Source organism: Lynx canadensis, chromosome A1, assembly GCF_007474595.2.
Source record: "Lynx canadensis isolate LIC74 chromosome A1, mLynCan4.pri.v2, whole genome shotgun sequence".
Taxonomy (NCBI): Eukaryota; Metazoa; Chordata; class Mammalia; order Carnivora; family Felidae; genus Lynx; species Lynx canadensis.
In genome coordinates, this window is record NC_044303.2 from 130,094,422 (window position 1) to 130,101,617 (window position 7,196).

A 7,196-nucleotide genomic window follows, 5' to 3' on the forward strand; every position below is an offset into this window, starting at 1 on the left:
GAAGTCCCCTGTTTGCTTTTGCTAAAGAGTAAATAGGGTAGACCGTAAGGATGGAAAACCAAATGATAGCCAAATGCTATTTTTTTAGGCGTAAAATAGCAAGACTCTCCTAGAAGAGGCTACATCTTTTAAGCCACAGAAAACAAAGGGACGGAGGTGACTGTGCACAGTTCCCTTGCCTAGAGTCTAAATTAGTGTTTGTCTAAACATGAATCTTCGACCACCTGCATCAGAAACACTAAGGCACATGTTATGGGCTGAATTGTATCCTCCTACAATTCATATGTTAAAGCCCTAATCTCTCGTACCTCAGAATGTATGTATATTTGGAGATAGGACCTTCAAAGAGACGATCAAGCAGGAATGAGATCACTAAATTGGGCCCTAATCCAACGACTGGTATCCTTTTAAAAGGAGGACGTTTGTATACACAGATACCAGGGTCATGTGTGCACAGAGAAAAGACCTTATGGGCACACGGAGAAGGTGGCTATCTATAAGCCAAGGAGAGAGGCCTTAGGAGAAACCAACCGTGCTGACACCTTGATCTTGGATTTCTGGCTTCCAGAACTGTGAAAAATACATTTTTGTTTTTGCAGGGAGGGAGAGAGTGCAAGGGAGGAGGAGGAGAGAGGGGGACAGAGGATCTGAAGTAGTGGGTTCCACACTGATAGGCTGATGGTATCGCCTGATGTGGAGCTTGAACTCACACCACAAGATCATGACCTGAGTTGAAGTCAGACCCTCATCCGACTGAGCCACCCAGGTGCCCCTATATTTCTATTCTTTAAGCCCCCCAACTTTTCTAGTGGTATTTTCTTTAAAAATTTTTTTTTAATGTTTATTTATTTTTGAGACAGAGAGAGACAGAGCATGAACGGGGGAGGGGCAGAGAGAGAGGGAGACACAGAATCCGAAGCAGGCTCTAGGCTCTGAGCCAACAGCCCAGAGCCCGACGCGGGGCTCGAACTCACGGACTGTGAGATTGTGACCTGAGCTGAAGTCGGATGCTCAACCGACTGAGCCACCCAGGCGCCCCTCTAGTGGTATTTTCTATGGCAGCCCAAGCAAACTAATATAGCACATAATGAAAATTTACATTTCCAAGCCCCACCTTGAACATTCTGGATCAGAATAGGATTGGGCCCTGGCAAATGCATTTTTTTTTTTTCAACGTTTATTTATTTTTGGGACAGAGAGAGACAGAGCATGAACGGGGGAGGGGCAGAGAGAGAGGGAGACACAGAATCGGAAACAGGCTCCAGGCTCTGAGCCATCAGCCCAGAGCCCGACGTGGGGCTCGAACTCACGGACCGCGAGATCGTGACCTGGCTGAAGTCGGACGCTTAACCGACTGCGCCACCCAGGCGCCCCGCAAATGCATTTTTAACAAACCCTCCAGGAAAGTCTGATGTACACCAAAGGTAAGCTTTCTGCAATAAAATAAAGTATGTTGAGGAATTTCTACAGAAATGAAAGAGAATGGGGAGGGCTACCATCATAAGCACAGGGGTCCCCTTATTACATAATTACATAAATAAAATGGCCATATGACATCATCTTTTTTTTTTTCTGTTAGTTTCAAGATGGCATTCAGAAGTGAGACAAAATGGGATGCACCATGGATCCATGAATCCTAGGAAGTTGTGTGACACTGGGTTATGAGCTGCATTAAAGAAATGAGAATTGGAAATTTATGCTGGAATGTATTTGAGTTATCTTTGCAGCCACGAATGGCTTTGAATTATATAATCTTATGCTTTTCTGGTTCATGTTTATCTCCATTGTTAATTAAAAATATTTATTTTTCAATTTGGAATTGCACAATGGATTCATTGCCATTTTTATTTTATTTTGTTTTTGATATAATGTGTCATAACTGGAAAAAGAATTATAATCGAGGCACCTGGGTGGCTCAATTAGTTGAGCGTCCAACCTCATCTCAGGTCATGATCTCGTGGTTTGTGAGTTCGAGTCCCACATCTGGCTCTGTGCTAACAGCTCAGCACAGATTCTGTGTCTCCCTCTCTGCCCCTCCCCTGCTTGTGCTGTGTCTCTGTCTCTCAAAAATAAATTTAAAAATGTTGAAAAAGAATTATAATCACAGTTGCTTTGGTAGAAGAGGCTTACTTAAATTTACCAGCATGCATGAAATGATAACATTTTAAATGTGCCAGGGAATACAATAAGGAATAACAATAAAATGTAAGCATTTCCCTGTGTAAAATATATTTCCTTATAGACTATTAATGTATTGAAAAGTCATAAGAGCGCCTGGGTGGCTCAGTCAGTTAAGCAGCCTACTTTGATTCAGGTCATGATCTTGCAGTTCTTGAGTTTCAGACCCACTTTGGGCTCTGTGCAGACAGTTTGGAGCCTGGAGATTCTATCTCTTTCTTTCTGTGCTCCTCCCCCACTTGCAATCTGTCTTTCTCAAAAATAAAATACATTAAAAAAAAATAAAAAAAGAGAAAAGTAAAAACATTAAGAATGTTTGAATTTCACACTTTTAACACATTCATTAACATCTACTGTGTTCTTATGAAAAAGGAGTATAATTCGCTTGGACAGAAAACAAATTGAAATCTAATAATATCAATTGTTCAATTTGATTAGAACAATGAACGTTATTATTATTGTGCCAATATTCAAATCTCAATGGTAAATAAAATACTACCTTACAAAGCTGGACAATTTCAAAAAAGTACCTAGTGTCTTAATTTCTACTAGGCTGTTTAAATCTTAACAGAAAAGTATAATGAAATTTGGCTGAAAGAAGTTAATATACCTTGAATATTATGGGCAAGATTCTTCTATAAACATACTCTTAACTTTTTTTCAGATCATTATAAATGCTATCTTAAATTAAGGAAGGTAATTAAGAAACACAATTATGGTCTCTGTTTATTATCAGCAGGAGTCTAAACATTGTCACTGAATATCTAATATCTAATAATTGTTTCTCCCCAAAGTGTCTGTCAGATAAATTTTTTCATATCATCCCCTTAAAATAGTATGTATCGTGTTACAAAATGAAATTTTTTGAAGTTTTACAAATATAACAAAAATAAATTATTATCATACTAAGAATTCTACTTGTGAATTATAATAGAGCCTGTTATATATTTTATTTTAAGATCTACAGTTATATATTTTTATATTCTGTTTTATGGATTTTGAAGTGCTTTTCACACAATTTAATTTTCAGTGAAACCCTGTGAAGTTTGTTAGGGCAAGCATGATTACCCTATTTTACATAGGAAGAAACTGAGTCTCACTAAGATTAAAGGTACTTGCTTGGGGTCCTTCAGGTAGTAAGCAGCAGAGGAGGAAGTGGAAGCCTGTGCCCATCCCACAACAGGACACCTGCCTGCATCTGTGAGCTCTGTCGGTCTGTAGTTTCAGCTGAATGTGAACATTCGGGTCAATTGCTCTCATCACTTGTGGGAAAGCAGGGAAGTAAAGCATACTGAGTCATTCTAAATCCAATTTTCCTTTTTAAAAAAATTTTTTTTAAACGTTTATTCATTTTTGAGAGAGCGCAAACAGGAGAGATGCATAGAGATAGGTAGACAAAGAATCCAAAGCCGGCTCCAGGCTCTGAGCTGTCAGCACAGAGCCTGACACAGGGCTTGAACTCACGAACCATGAGATCATGACCTGAGCCAAAGTCAGACACTTAACTGACTGAGCCACCCAGGCGCCCGAATGCAATTTTACTTTTTAATAACAATCTAATATACTTTTACATTTTTATAATTTTGTACTTTTATAGTTTTACTTCAACAATCTAAATCAATTTTACTTTTTAATAACAATTTGATCTAAGATTCATGATAAACAAAATACATTGTAAACAACATAACAAAATACATTGTAAAGAAGATAACAAAACCAAAAATTTAAATTGGAAAAATCTTGGAAAATACAGAAACTAGGAAGAAGATGAAAAATTTACCTATAATCTCTCCATGCTAGGATAATCTCTGAACATTTTGACATTCCCTGCTTTCTTCTGTTGTTTTAGCAACACGTAACATAATTGAAGTCATACAGTTTACTGTTATTTTTTGATAAAATACAGTAACATGAAAAGCACTTTCCCAGGTTGTACAGTATTGATCACCAGTATCCAAAGCTGCTGAGGAAGATTTCCTCTTGTGAATGTGTAAGAGTTTACCAAATCATTCTCATACCATTGTTGTAAAAGAAGAGTCATGCACACTTTAGTGCATATGTGAAAAATATTTTCTGTCTTTTGATAATTTCCCTATTACAGATTTCCACGAATGGAATTATTTTGTCAAACTGTATGGACATTTAAATCTCTGGGTATATATTAACAAATTACTTTCTTCTTCTTATTATTTATTTGAGATAGAGTGGGTGTGAGCAGGAGAGAGGGACAGAGGAAGAGAGAGAATCTTAACCAGGCTCCATGCTCTGTCTGCATGGAGCCCAATGCGGGGTTCGATCCCACAACCCTGGGATATGACCTGAGCCAAAATCAAGAGTCAGACAGTCTTGGGGTGCCTGGGTGGCTAAGTTAGTTGAGCACCCGCCTCTTGATTTCGGTTCAGGCCATGATCTCATGGTTTGTGAGTTCAAGCCTCGCATCAGGCTCTGAGCTGACAGCATGGAGCCTGCTTGCGATTCTCTCTCCCTCTCCTCTCCCCACCCCGACATGTGTGCTCGCTCTCTCTCAATAAATAAATTAAAAAAAAAATAAATAAATAAACATTAAAAAAAAGAGTTAGACGCTCAACTGAGTCACTTAAGGGCCCCAACAAATTATTTTCTAAAACAATTGAATCAATTTTTGTTCTTACCAGTAGGAAAAAAATGCCCATTTCACTGTAAAAAGAACTATAGGTAGAAGATGTTCTTACATTTCCTTTTCCAAACTAGAAATTTATTTATTATTTTTCTTTTTTTAATTTTATTTAGATCCAAGTTAGTTAATATATAGTGTAATAATGGTTTCAGGAGTAGAATTTAGTGATTCATGACTTACCTGTAACACCCAAAGCTCATCCCAACAAGTGACTTTAACGCCCATCACCCATTTATCCCATCCCCCCCAACACCCCTCCAGCAACCTCAGTTTGTTCTCTATAGTTAAGAATCTCTTATGGTTTGCCTCCATCTCTGTCTTTATCTTATTTTATTTTTCCTTCCCTTCCCCTGGATGTTCATCTGTTTTGTTTCTTAAATTTCACATGTGAGTGAAATCATATGATATTTGTGACTTATTTCACTTAGCATAATACATTCTAGTTCCATCCACATTGTTGCAAATGGCAAGATTTCATTTTTTGATCGTCAAATAATATATATATACACATATTTATATATATTCTGTGTCTCCCTCTCTGCCCCTCCCCCACTCTTACTATCTCTGTCTTTCTCAAAATAAATAAACTTAAAAAAATTAAGAAAAAGACATTTATATTGTTTCAAGTTTTTAAAAACTCATAAAACTGAATCTGCTACAAATATTAATATTATTACCAAGGGCAGATCAATTAGTTTCCCCAAGACTTATTTTCCTAACCTGGTTAGCATTGATGAGTTTTTTGATAAGCATGTAATGAGAGCTATCTTATAATAACAGAGTTGCCCAAGACCTAATTTTACACAAGTTGCATTATTAGCGCAAATGTAGCACACTGGAAAGCCTATGACTTGGAACATGTGTTAGTTTTCTTTTTTCTTTTAAATTTTTATTTATTTTTTAATGTTTATTTATTTTTGAGAGAGAGAGAGAGAGAGAGAGACCATGAGCAGGGAAGAGGCAGAGAGAGAGGGAGACAGAATCTGAAGCAGGCTCCAGGCTCCGAGCTGTCAACACAGAGCCTGATATGGGACTGGAACTCACAAACCGTGAGATCATGTCCTGGGCTGAAGTAGGCCGATTAACCGACTGAGCCACTCAGGCGCCTCATTTTTTTTTTTTTTTTTTTAATTTTTAACGTTTATTTATTTTTGAATTTTTTTTTTAAGGTTTATTTGAGAGACAGAGTATGAGCAGGTGAGGGGCAGAGAGAGAGGGAGACCCAGAATCCGAAGCAGGCTCCAGGCTTCAAGCTGTCAGCACAGAGCCTGACATGGGGCTCACACCCACGAACTGTGAGATCGTGACCTGAGCCGAAGGTGGACACTTAACCAATTGAGCCACCCAGCTGCCCCATTTTTAAAAATTTTTAATGTTTTTTTATTTTTGAGAGACAGAGACAAAGTGTGAGCGGGGGAGGGGCAGAGAGCGAGGGAGACACAGAATCTGAAGCAGGTTCCAGGCTCTGAGCAGTCAGTGCAGGGCCCAATGTGGGGCTCCAGCTCAGGAGCCTAGCTGTGAGATCACGACATGAGCCAAAAGTCAGGGGCTTAACTACTTATCTGACTGAGACACCCAGGCGCCCTCATGTGGTAGTTTTCTATTGCTGCTGTAAAAAATTGCCACAAACTAGTTTAAAACAACACAAATTCATTATGTTAGAATTCTGAAGGTCACAAGTCTGAAATCCTCTGCAGGACTGAGTTTCTTCCACAGGCTGCAAGGGAGAATCTGTTTCTTTGACTTTTCCAGCTTCTCTAGACTGCCTGTATTCCTTTACTCATGGCTTCATATCACTCCCAACTCTGTTTCCATGGTCACATCTCTCCCTGACACTCCTCCCTCCCTCTTATAAAGCACCATTATGACTACATTAGGACCACAGGATAATGCAAAATAATCTTTCCATCTCAAGATTCTTAATTTAGCCATATCTGCAAAGTACCTTTTGCCATGAAAACTAATATATGCACAAGTTTTGGGTTATTAAGATGTGGATATCCTTTTATCCTACAAACTATAACGCATACATCTAAATTTGATTCTGGGTTCCTCCAGAATTTGAACCTAGACAAATGACAAATTCCCATCATCTAATCTGTAAAATAAGGAAAAGAATACACTCCATATAGGATAGGATGAAAATCAATAAAATAAATTATGTGAAATGTCTACAGTTCAATGTCAAACACTTAAAAGACACTTAGAACTGGCTCATAGGAAATATTTGGTAGTAGTTAGTTATAATTATTGATGTAAAATGAGTTGCATTGTTGTTACACTTATTTGCATCTTGGAAACTACTTGAGATTGAGAGGTGAGTAAGCCAGTGTTTCTTTAATTTAGCATTTGCTTCCTCAAC